This window comes from Macaca nemestrina, chromosome 3 (genome assembly GCF_043159975.1).
Source record: "Macaca nemestrina isolate mMacNem1 chromosome 3, mMacNem.hap1, whole genome shotgun sequence".
Classification (NCBI taxonomy): Eukaryota; Metazoa; Chordata; class Mammalia; order Primates; family Cercopithecidae; genus Macaca; species Macaca nemestrina.
Genome location: NC_092127.1, coordinates 135,408,395 through 135,421,965, shown reverse-complemented (window position 1 = coordinate 135,421,965; position 13,571 = coordinate 135,408,395). Strand labels below are relative to the sequence as shown.

General features: G+C 37.9%; 1 long non-coding RNA gene across 1 annotated transcript in view; it reads left to right on the top strand.

Moving 5' to 3' along the window:
• Positions 1-13,571, top strand: part of LOC105477315 (uncharacterized) — an 84,925-nt gene that overhangs the window by 23,306 nt on the left and 48,048 nt on the right. The window contains exon 2 of the long non-coding RNA XR_984609.2: positions 137-240. This is a non-coding gene — a long non-coding RNA (uncharacterized lncRNA). The remainder of the gene's footprint in view (positions 1-136; positions 241-13,571) is intronic.

The window sequence follows — 13,571 nt, the reverse complement described above, 5'->3', positions numbered from 1 at the left end:
CAAAGCAAACACCTTTTGGTCAAACATGCTAGTTTCAAGAGTAGATGTGAGTCTGGATGTTTTTGGGGAAGGGAAAAATTTCTACGCTCTTATTCGTCTCTTTTTGTACCTAACATATTTCCATAAAATTTTTCAGTGAGAAATAATGAGACGAAGAGAGAGTGTTCCATCAGTCTCAGCCACTGGTTTGCCAGTGCCCGGAAACACAAGATCAGCAGCTCTTGTAATTTCATCCTCCAGGTATGTATTCTTGTCAGTTCAATTTTCATTTTAGTAGATGTGTCTTGGCTTTGAATCTTTTCAGACATCAGTAAAATCTCCCCACAGGGAACCAACTGATGGACTCCCTTGGGATCTGCATATAATACACATGTTTTCCTACTGCTGCATTAATTGTCACTCTGGTTTATGACAGTCTATCTGGTACCACCATTCTCTCAGTCTCCTGGCCTCCACATACAAGGTTTCCGAGAACAACTCTTGACTGTGTGCTCTGTCTGAGACCCTGCAATAAAGTCTCAGTGGTGACTATGATTATGAGAAGCAAGGCTGGGGACATTGTTTTTGTTATTTAGTTCAGACAAAACTACATAGGGACATTCTATGTAAAAAGAAGGATTTGCTCTTTGGGATGGAAGTGGGACAGAAAGGAAACAGCTCTTCATGAGACAATCTTCTGCTGGAGCTCATTGCACAGCACTTGCTCCTCTCAGGCAAATGTGGCCTCTTTAGTTTACATAAGTCCCCACCTGAACCACTTGCCTCAGTTATGCTACCTGTCTGTGCTCTGCATTTGCTGTGGGACTCCTGCTTCAAAGCACCCATCAATCTATTGTCAGTTTCATTGTCTATTGCACCTGTGGGCATAAGAGTGATAGCTGCTCAGTAGTGCCATGGTGAGACATTCCAGCTTGTGAAGATAAGGAACTGGGGACCACGTTCTCTGCAACTTCTCAATGAACAGTTGGCATTTACTGAGTACCTACTGTTAGGAAAGCAGGAGCTTAGGAGAGCCGTAGTAACACCATTTTAAGTTCAGCTCCATCTTGAGACTAACAAGGCACTTCCCTTGCCAGTCACAACCAATGGTCATAAGATGTTTATAGTTGAGGAAACAGCCTAAAGATACCTACCAGAAAAGACACCCTCCCACTACAACAGAGAATCCAGATGTCCCAATACCAATAACAATATATGCTTTCAAGATAGCAACAGTTATGCTTTGATGTACTCACACACTAAAATGACTAAAATGCCAAGGATAGTTTTATTTAAGACAATAGAATAATACATTTTGTCATCCTGTTACTTTAATGGAGTAAACCCTGAAGGCAAGCGCTTGATTTAGCCTTTACATAGACAATACCACTATTTAAGAAAATCTTAAAGATGTTACATTCCTTCTCTTGCTTTTCTGAGGGTGCCCTACAATGTAACAAAGTAGCTTTCAATAAACTGTCTCTTTCACTGCACTTTGCAACTTGGCTTGAATTTCTTCCTGTGTGAGATCTAAGAAACCTCTCCTGAGGTCTGGATCAAGACCCCTTTTCCAATAACACTATTGATACTGTTTGGCTTTGTGTCCCCACTCAAATCTCATGTTGAATTGTACTCCCATAATTCCCACATGTTGTGGAAGGGATCCGATGGGAGATAAATGAATCATGGGGGCAGGTTTTTCCCATGCTGTTCTCATGATAGTGAATAATTCTCACGAGATTTGATGGCTTTATAAGACAGAGTTTTCCTGCACAACCTCTCTTTGCCTGCCACCATCCACGTAAGATGTAACTTACTCCCCCTTGCCTTCCACCATGATTGTGAGGCTTCCTCAGCCACGTGGAACTGTAAGTCCAATTAAACCTTTTTCTTTTGTAAATTGCCCAGTCTCGGGTATGTCTTTATCAGCAGCATGAAAACTGACTAATACAACTACTATGTACCAGGCCATGGGTTAGGTGGTAGCAGAGAGTGGGCCTTCCATACTTTGTAAAATGAAAGAAATAAAAAGGATGTCTTATGAATTTTTTACAACAACCAAATTTACTAATGTGTGTTACAACTAGAGAAGCTTAATATTAAATATAATGGAGTAAGCCTTGAAGGCAAGCATGAAAGGCTTTTAGAATCCTCCATCTATTTCTCCTTAAAGGCATAATGGTTTCGATATTCACACATTGGCATACAGACTGTTTCTTGTTAGTTCAGTTTCATTATCTTAAATGTTAATGTTTAAAAAATATTATGTAGAATTGTATACATAAATCCATGGATTCTCAGACTTCACAGTTGACCTAAGGAATTTCCAAGGGTAAATTTCTCCATAATCAAGTTTCATCTTGCAAGGTACTTTTCATATCTACACTTGGGTAAGATACAAGTTGACTATATTTCTGAAATATTGTGGATATTAGCACTACTTTATTTTTTATTTTTTTATTATACTTTATGTTCTAGGGTACATGTGCACAACATGCAGGTTTGTTACATATGTATACATGTGCCATGTTGGTGTGCTGCACCCGTTAACTCCTCATTTACATTAGGTGTATCTCCTAATGCTATCCCTTCCCCCTCCCCTCACCTCATGACAGGCCACGGTGTGTGATGTTCCCCTTCCTGTGTCCAAGTGTTTTCATTGTTCAATTCCCACCTGTGAGTGGTATTCCATGGTATATATGTGCCACATTTTCTTAATCCAGTCGGTCATTGATGGACATTTGGGTTGGTTCCAAGTCTTTGCTATTGTGAATAGTGCTGCAATAAACATATGTGTGCATGTGTCTTTATAGCAGCATGATTTATAATCCTTTGGATATATATCCAGTAATGGGATGGCTGGGTCAAATGGTATTTCTAGTTCTAGATCCTTGAGGAATCGCCACACTGTCTTCCACAATGGTTGAGCTAGTTTACAGTCCCACCAACAGTGCAAAAGTGTTCCTATTTCTCCACATCCTCTCCAGCACCTGTTGTTTCCTGACTTTTTAATGATAAGCATTCTAACTGGTGTGAGATGGTATCTCATTGTGGTTTTGATTTGCGTTTCTCTGATGGCTAGTGATGATGAGCATTTTTTCATATATCTGTTGGCTGCATAAATGTCTTCTTTTAAGAAGTGTCTGTACATATCCTTTGCCCACTTTTTGATGGGGTTGTTTGTTTTTTTTTTGTAAATTTGTTTGAGTTCTTTGTAGGTTCTAGACATAGTGTTGGAAGTTCTGGCCAGGGCAATCAGGAAGGAGAAAGGAATAAAGGGTATTCGATTAGGAAAAGAGGAAGTCAATGTGTCCCTGTTTGCAGATGACATGATTGTATATTTAGAAAACCCCATTATCTCAGCCCAAAATCTCTTTAAGCTGATAAGCAACTTCAGCAAAGTCTCAGGATACAAAATCAATGTGCAAAAATCACAAGCATTCTTATACACCAATAACAGACAAACAGAGAGCCAAATCATGAGAGAACTACCATTCACAATTGCTTCAAAGAGAATAAAATACCTAGGAATCCAACTTACAAGGGGTGTGAAGGACCTTTTCAAGGAGAACTACAAACCACTGCTCAATGAAATAAAAGAGGACACAAACAAATAGAATAACATTCCATGCTCATGGATAGGAAGAATCAATATTGTGAAAATGGCCATAGTGCCCAAGGTAATTTATAGATTCAGTGTCATTCCCATTAAGCTACCAATGACTTTCTTCACAGAATTGGAAAAAACTTCTTTAAAGTTCATATGAAACCAAAAAAGACCCCGCCTTGCCAAGACAGTCCTGAGCAAAAAGAACAAAACTGGAGACATCACGTTACCTGACTTGAAAATATACTACAAGGCTACAGTAATGAAAACAGCATGGTAGTGGTACCAAAACAGAGATATAGACCAATGGAACAGAACAGAGCCCTCAGAAACAATACCACACATCTACAACCATCTCATCTTTGACAAACTTGACAAAAACAAGAAATGAGGCAAGGATTCCCTATTTAATAAACAGTGCTGGGAAAACCGGCTAGCCATATGTAGAAAGCTGAAACTGGATCCCTTCCTTACACCTTATACAAAAATTAATTCAAGATGGATTAGAGACTTAAATGTTAGACCTAAAACCATGAAAACCCTAGAAGAAAACCTAGGCAATACCATTCAGGACACAGGCGTGGGCAAGGACTTCATGTCTAAAACACCAAAAGCAATGGCAACAAAAACCAAAATTGACAAATGGGATCTAATTAAACTAAAGAGCTCTGCACAGCAAAAGAAACTACCATCAGAGTGAGCAGGCAACCTACAGAATGAGAGAAAATTTTTGCAATCTACTTCTCTGACAAAGAGGTACTAGCACTACTTTAAAACAGTATTTTTTAGAAAGTGGACAAATCTTGTAATAGGTGAAATTTTAATCCTGAGTAGTTTGAAACAATATTTTCCCCTTCTTTTTCCCCCAAAGTTTATATCACTTGATACAATTATCAGATAAATGAGGGTGTTTGTTTTACAGCTAAAACTTACAAGGTGGTTCTCTATATCTGCAATGTCATTGAATTGTTTTCAACTACAAACAAATATCACAAACTACTTGCTCTCAAAAAGAACAGTTTCTCATCCGCTGTAGAGAAACAAGGATGGCAGATGTACAAATGTGCGAAGTGATTATTCTAAAGTCTTCAAACCACAAGAGCAATTTACTGAACTATTTTGGAGTGCATTTTGAAATTAATTAAGTTATAAAGGATAAAGCTGCACTTAAACTTGTAAGTTTCCTAAGGGGCACTACCCAGGTCATTTTGGATCATGTAGTTGTTCAATAGCAGAAGTCTTTATATTCTAGGAGAAAAATCAGCCCGTTCAGTAGATTTCAACCAAGTTCTTGTCTACTGCTCACTCTACTCCAAGAGTTCATTTCTGAGCAGTGGTCGTATGGGAGGTTAGGGTTAAATCGGTTCTACCTGTATGAGCACCAGAGGACAGGCTCGTGTATAGCCTATGTGAACAAAGCCTCAAGTTACAGGGGCCTAGCAAAGGGCATGCAAAGAGGACCTCAGGTTTCAACGTTTGCTGTTATCGTTAAATAAGATGTGCATTTAAATGCATATAATTTAAATGAAAATGAATAAAGAAGGTGTGTACCAGTCTTACACTTATGCCCTTTTGCTAGACAACATTGTCCAAGGTGATAGTAAAATTTTCTCTTGAAACTTATCATTATTTTGTAAGTAATACAATTATATTGCATTGTGTTTTTCAGTGTGAAAGATGTTATTTTGTTTACCATGAACACTTATTATGTCAGAGTTTTTGAACCTTGTTTTGGTATTTATTTTTAAACTTGAAAAACCTCAAAAATCAAAAATGGTTTGAACCCCTCTAGACCTCTGAGAAGCCCCTGCTTACAATCTAAATAAAGCATGTGAAATTTTTTTAAATCAGCAATTTAGAATAGCAACTTAATTCAGCCACAAATTAATTATACAATCTGATTCCTACCAGAAGCTCTTTTTAGAGGCAGCCTAATTCCTAATTAACATGTTAACTCTCTCTTCTATTTGGTATCTAGCTTTGTCTCCAAGTTACCTGAGAATTGGTGCTGGTTCAGGTCATGTCAGCCAGGTGGTGTTATCTCAGCTCCCACAGAATTGCCAAGACTGTGTTAAGATTTCCCCTTCATTCTCAGCTTCTGCAGGATGCTAGAGACTCATAGATTCTTTGAGGCGTCCTTAATTCCACTTCCTTAATTTTAGATATGAAGAAATTGAGGACAGGAGAAGTAAAATGACTTGCTCAAAAATCACAAAGGTGGTAAGTGGCAGAACCAGTACTAGAAAGCGATCTGCGATTTCCTTTATGCAACAACCTCTTGGGAATGGCACTGTCTCTTGCTCTTCTCCATTGGGTATCTGTTTTAGTTCGTTCTTGTGCTGCTATAAAGAAATATCTGAGACTGGGCAATTTATTTTAAAAAAATGGTTTAATTGGCTCATGGTTCTGCAGACTACACAGGAAGCATAGTGACTCCTGCTTCTGGGGAGGCCTCAGGAAACATACAATTATGGTGGAAGGTGAAAGCGGAGCACACATACCTATGACTGGAATAGGAGCAAGAGAGAGAGTGGGGAGGGGCTACACACTTTTAAATAACCAGATCTCATGATAGCTCTGTCATGAGAATAGCACCAAGGAGGTGATGCTAAACCATTCATGAAGGATCCACCCCCCATGATCAAATTACCTCCCACCAGACCCCACCTCCAACACGGGGGATTATAATTGAACATGAGATTTTGGTGGGGACACAGATCCAAATCATACGAGTATACTTTCTCCTCTATGCACCTGTTCAATAGCTTGTGGTTTTGACCACACTGGGTGAGCAGTGATGGGTAGAAAACATTCATTCCACTGCTTTGGAAGTTCTTTAGATGATCCCACATCCATGATTTCTCTTTACCAGTAGTACTATGCATGCATATCTTCACTGGAAACTCTGCATAACAAAGGTCTAGGTCTCATGCCCTGTATTTTATGCTTTGCTTCCTTTATTTCACAATCGAATATAAACCACCAAATAAACAAAGGACAAACTTCTTTTCATCTTGTGAAACAATCCTTCATATGCTAACATTGCTGATGTTAATCAAATTTAGTGGTTTAAAGTGCTGATAAGCTTGCAACATATATCTTCTGTAATTAAGGATATTCCCCCATCAGGCACCAGTGGAATTATTCTGTGGTGATTAGTCATAGGCTGTAATAATTTACACTGTATGTTCAGTGGTTAGGATTTTTTTATTGTTTATATCTGAAAGCTATAATAACTTTTGCAGTGTCTTTTCTTTTTTTATAGTGTTTTGTTTGCAGATGGAAAGGCATCAAAACCTTTTTTTTTTCTTTTTATATTTCTTAGCCTGCCAGTGGAGGATTTTGCATATGGTCCTAGTTGCCATAGGGAAGGAGACATTCCATTGAGGTCTTGGATATTCCATATGTTAGAGACCCAGATGGGCTGCAGATGACATTTAAAACGAAGGTTATCAAAAAATAAAAGGCATCTACCTCTTAGAATTTTTGCAGGTGTTCTTTGATGGTGTTAGACCTTTATATCTTTGTGTTAGAACTTAAATGCTGATTTGTTGCTTCTCATTCTGGGGATAATTTATGGTGAGCACCAAAACTTAAACACTGTTTTGCATACCATTTTCTTGAGATGTAAAGCATAAAGGATTTTTCCATAATCAAAATAAAATAAAATGAAGGTTATCTTTGGGTAGTTTTATGCTAAGATATACCAAACACAATTTAGTTGGATGATTCATGTTTCAGGGGTTATTTTTCCAATTTTTATGTGGTTATGGAAGTAGTTGAGACATCTGCAGGTTGATGAGCAATTGTGAACATTCAAATCCATTTTTAATTCAAGGGTTTAAGTCCTAATTACTCATTTTCATTTTAAAGGAGGCAAAAGTGCTCATCTAGTTAACATATGAAAGCAATGAAGTACAACGTACCACTGGAATTGTTGGGACTTTTTTTCATAACTTTTCTCAGCCACCATTTAAGAAAACAGTCATTAAATGCTGTATTAGAATAGTTCTAGGATTATCCTAGAATTCACCTGTAATTTCATAAATAATATTCTGCCTCATATTGTTTTAAAGATAAAAAATTATAATTTTAAATATTCTTTAGGAAATGTGGGAGTTCAAAAAGAATGTAGAGGATATAATATATAACTTTAAATAGAGTAAAACTCATACCCAGGGTTAACATGCTTAGAAATACAAGTAGACAGAAAATTAGAAGCTATACGTAAATACACATTGTGATGATGAACTAGGTGCACAAAGCACAGTCAGGTGGGCAATTCAAAGAGAGTAAGTTGCTAATAGTCACTGAAGCACCTGAATCAAGATGCTTCAACTGGAATGACTTTATGATTGAGGAATATTTTTAATACATACATTTAAGGTTTGGAGGAGAAGAGGAAACAAATTTCTCCACTCTTGGAGGGTTAATATAACCTAGAAAGAATAGGAATTGGGGGAGTATTAAAATCTTCCTTACTACAGTTCTTAAATTTTTGGAGGTCACAAATACTGGCTGTTACTTGATGCCAAACTTGTAGAGGAAGGCAAGAGTAAGCTCCAATTACAAATGCTGGTATTAGCTTGGAATTACATTCTTCATTTAGTTATTTAGGTGCCACATTGCCAACGATTACAGAAGTTGTTGCTAGGTGTTTATAACCAATCATAAATGGTGAGCCAATTTTGTGGAAGAGCAATAATGTAAACCTTGGTCTCATTTCAAGTATAATGTGTATGAGGTTAATTTTATATGTCAACTTAGCTAAGCTACGGTATCCTGTTGTTTGGTCAAACACTAGATTAGCTGTTATTGTAAAGGAATGTTGTTGCTGTGATTACTATTTAAATCAGTAGACTTTGAGTAAAGCAGATTACTCTCCACAATACGGAAAGGTCTCATCTTATCAGTTGAAGTCCTTAGGAGAAGAAAGACTGAGATTTCCTGAGAAGAAGAAATTCTGCCTCCAGACTGTCTTCATGATCAAGACTGCAACGTCAACTCCTCCCTGGGTCTGCAGGCAGTTCGCATGTCCTGCAGATTTTAAGCTTGAGCCATTTCTTTAAAACAAGTCTCTCTAGCTCTCTCTCTCTCTCTCTCTCTCTTTTTTTTCTTTCTATACACCTTATTGATTCTGTTTCTCTGAAGAACTCTGAACAATACAATATGTGAACGTTAGCTATGACTCACAGTGATCGGTTTTTCCAATCACTATGAAAGATAGTGAAAGATAAGATGTTATCTTTCGGTGGTTATATATACTACCTCTATTCAAGAAATGATGTCAAAACTGCAGATATGTAGTCAGCTTTAAATGTATATATTTCTTAGTTACAGATTTATTTGTATCACACTCAATAAAAACATTCATGACATTTAAAAAATGTGTTATGTTGCCTATGTTTTTGTGACATTTAAACTTAATTCATATATTAGAACTATTTTGTATTCACATTTTATTTGTTTATGAAACTATAATTTCTTTTCTATCCTCCCTTTCTTCCCTCCCACCCTTACTTTTTCTCCCTCGCTTCCTCCCACTCTCTCTCTCTCTGTCTCTCTTTCTGTTGTCAGTTCTGTAATAATATTTTGAGGTTTGTTTATAATCTTTCAATATGTGAATAATTTCATTTTCCATTAATAGAAAATAACACAATATTATCACACCTAATTCTCTGATTTTATATCTTATTTAGGAAATAATTTAGTGAAAAGTGTAGAAATAGATAATCAAGTTTCAGAAATTTCACTCTACTAATAATACACAAGTAATCTCATCCTTTATTCTCAAAATTATTATTTTTCCTTTTTTTCTGCTCACCTCTCTCCTCCCACCCTCCACTCTCCATTAGTCCCCATCATCTGTTGTTTCCTTCTTTGTGTTCATAAGTTCTCATCATTTAGGTCACATTTATAAGTGAGAACATGTAGTATTTGGTTTTCTGTTCCTGGGTTTGCTAAGGATTACATCTTCTAGCACCATCCATGTTCCTGCAAAAGACATAATCTTGCTCTTTTTTTATGGCTGCATAGTATTCCCCGGTGTATATGCATCACATTTTCTTTATCCAGTATGTCATTGATGAACATTTAGATTGATCCCATGTCTTTGCTATTGTGAGTAGTTTGCTGCAGTGAACATTTGCATGCATATGCCTTTATGGTAGAATGATTTATATTCATCTGGATACATACTCAGTAATGAGATTGCTGGGTCAAATGGTAGTTCTGCTTTTAGTTCTTTGAGGAATTGTTATACTGCTTTCCACAATGGTTGAACTAATTTACACTCCCACCAACAGTGTATAAGTGTTCCCTTTTCCTGCAACCTCACCAACAGCTGTTATTTTTTGACTTTTTAATAATAGCTATTCCCATTGGTGTGAAATAATATCACATTGGAGTTTTGATTTGCATTTCTCTAATAATCAGTGATACTGAGCTTTTTTTCATATGCTTATTGACTACATGTATGTCTTCTTTTGAAAAGTGTCTGTTCATGTCCTTTACTGACTTTTTAACTGAGTTGTTGGATTCACAGCTGAATTCTACCCAATGTACAAAGAAGAGCTGGTACCATTTCTACAGAAACTATTACAAAAAATTGAGAAGGAGGAACTGCTCCCCAATTCATTCTATGAGGCCAGCATACTCCTGATACCAAAACCTGACAGAGACACAACAGAAAAAGAAAACTTCAGGCCAATGTCCTTGATGAACATTAATACAAAAATCATCAACAAAATACTTGCAAACAGGATCTAGCAGCACATCTTTAGTCCTGTCATTCAGCAGGTCCCAAGTTTTTCTCCTGTATCTAGGAAGAATGAGGTACAAGGACAACCAGAGCTTCACTGAGCAAAAGGAGCTTCACTGAGCAAGAGAACAGCTCTCAGGAGACCCAAAGTGAGTAGTTCCTTTCTGCAGGCAGGCCATGCTGATGAGTGTCCAGCTGTCAGTGAAGAGAAGACTTGCAGTGAGTAGCTTCTTTCTGTAGGCAGGTTGTCCCAATAAGTGTCCAGATCTCAGTGGACAGGAGACCTGTAGTGGGTAGGAGAGGAGACCCATAGTGGGTAGCTCTTTTTCACAGGCAGGTTGCCTGAAGAATTGAGGAGACCCGACGTGGGTAGCTGCTTTCCATAGCTGGTAGTACTGATGTCTGAGTCTGGCTAAGTCCAGGATTTTATGGACTCAGAAGGGAGAAAGTATGTTCTGATTGGTCCATGGGCAGCCATGGATGGCCATGGGTGGGCCCAGAAAAAGCACCATAAATTCTCACTCTGGGCCATGAACTCCATCTGGAACTGGTAACCCAGCTGTCAAGCTTTAAGCGGTCCCTGACTTGAAGGTGGGTTTTCACCAGGAACCTGTCCCTTTCTGCCTAAGAGTCTGTCTGCCTCCTGCTGTCATCAACACACCATCCACGGTGCCCAGGCTGTTCATGCCTAGGGGCATCTGCAGGCCTGTGCTGAGCCACCCTCAGCCACCTCCCTAGCCTCCCTCCCTGAGCTTGTCAGTGCCCAAAGTTTCAGAGGGGTCCGAGGTGGCAAGGGAGCTGGCATGTCAGTGCCATCCTGAATGCATGCACACCTGACCAGGTCACAACAGTACCTGGGCTCGGCTTCAACTTTGCTTTGAAATCAGAGTGGGCACTGGGAGCAGGGAGAGGCCTGGGAGTAGAAACAGGCAATTCCGAGACTGTAGGGGGAAGGGGGGACTCCTGGAATTCTGAAAGCACAGGGATGCCCAGGTCCAGAGCTGTGGTTGGATGGATGCAGCTGTGCCTGGGAGTGTGGGGCTCTTGCCCCACCAACTCAGTAGGAGGTGGGTTCTCATGTATTCCTACTCTCCTTGGCTCTGTCGAGTACATAGCCCCGGCCACAGCTCCTCCGTTGCACCCAGTGTCTTTGCAGCGGCTGCTCCAAAACTACCAATGAATTCTTTCCTCACAGAACTAGAAAAAACCGTTTTAAAATTCATATGGAATTAAGAGCCCAAATAGTCAAGGCAATCCTAAGGAAAAAGAACAAAGCTAGAGGCATTACACTACCTAACTTCAAATTATACTACATGGCTACAGTAACCAAAACGGCCATGGTACTGGTACAAAAACAGACACAAAGACCAATGAGACAGAATAGAGAGTCCAGAAACAAGACCGCACATCTATGACCATCTGATCTTTGACAAAGCTGACAGAAGCAAGCAATGGGGAAAAGACTCCGTATATAATAAATTGTGTTGGGATAACTAGCTAGCCATATGCAAAAGACCGAAGCTGGACCCCTACCTTATACCATATACAAAAATCAGCTTGAGATGGATTAAAGACTTAAATGTAAAACCCCAACTTATAAAAATCCCAGAAGACAACGTAGGCAGCACTGTCCTGGACACGGAAGTAGGCAAAGATTTTGTGACAAAGCAATTGCAACAAAAGCAAAAATTGACAAGTGGGATCTAATTTGACTTAATAACTTCTGCACATCAAAAGAAACTATCAACAGAGTAAACAGACAACCTATAGAATGAGAGAAAATATTTGTAAACGGTGTATCTGACAAAGGTGTAATATCCAGCATCTATAAAGAACTAAAACCTAGTATTATATATTGAATTAATGTGTTAAGCCATATGAAATTGCTAATATTCAATCACTTTCTGACCTATAAAAATGTCAGTTTTATTACTGAGTTTATAAAATTCTACTGAAACTCCATTGACACATAGAACTCCCTACATCTGGGAGTGAGAAAAGCTGAGTATATGTTCTGAAAATGCAAGTGATGCCCAGGCCTCACTGAACCATCTTAAGAAGTGTACTGTTCTCAGTTGCTCTAATATGAGAGAACTCAATCCTGTGATGTAACTAGGAGGATCCTTTGAGCAGTACCATAAAGAAGACAGCTCCGTGAATGGGCAGATTTATTGATCAATTTTAATAGTATAATAATGAGTTCTATTTTTAAGAACAAACCTTTGAATGACAACGCTTACAAACACATCATAATTCTAATTATAGCTGAGAAGTATAATTCCCATTTTGAAGGTTAGGAAGACAAGAAGATGATTAACTTAAAGAAGGGAGGTTCTTTTACAAGATATGATAAGAGGGTCAAGACCAGGTCATGGTTCTGAGATACCAAAAATAATTAGAGTCAGGACCACAAAAAAAGAATCAGTAGTATATATGACAAAAGTAGGAACAGAAACAAATCAATATAGTGCAGTCATAAAGTAATTTGGTTCCATGACAATATATAAGAATTTTAAGAAATGATTGCAAATCATGCTTTAGAAAAAGCTATAAATTTATGGTTTATGGTTGAAAACATTTTTGAAAGTTTTATAATTCCAAATATTTTACTTTGTGAAAGTTATTTTCTATTAATTGTTGTCTTCCCTAATTTAAATCATGTTATTAATTCCTACACAAAAATAATGTTCTGAAAGAGTTAAATGAGGTAGAACCGAAATAAGAAAAAGATTTGGGTTGAAGCAGACTATTTTATGTCTTAGAATAAATACAGTGTAAGTGTAATTTTGGGGTCATACAGGGATGCTGCTCTGAGTACATAGGTGAGCTACAATATTTGTGTTAAACCAGTGGTCTGAATTTTGCTACACTAAAACTTGTCATGCCACACGTGGTTCACTGAGGGTCATTCCTTCAAGTACATGATGTGCTGTGTGAAGGTTTTGAAACTAGTAATCTTAATGGTACATAAAATGGTAGGATTGAAATGTGGTCTGGACAAGATGCCACAAGATGAAACACCAGAAGAAAAGATTTTACCACAGTGTTGTTTGACTTATAATTGTTCCTATATCTTTTGGTTTTGTGTTTTTTGTTTGTTTGTTTTTAACTCAGCTATACCCTGAACATTTGGGTTAATCCGGTAGATACTTAAAGTCATCTGCTTATTTGATTTTATACTATAATCATGGCATGATAAAAAAATGTTGAAAACAGCCAAGGACA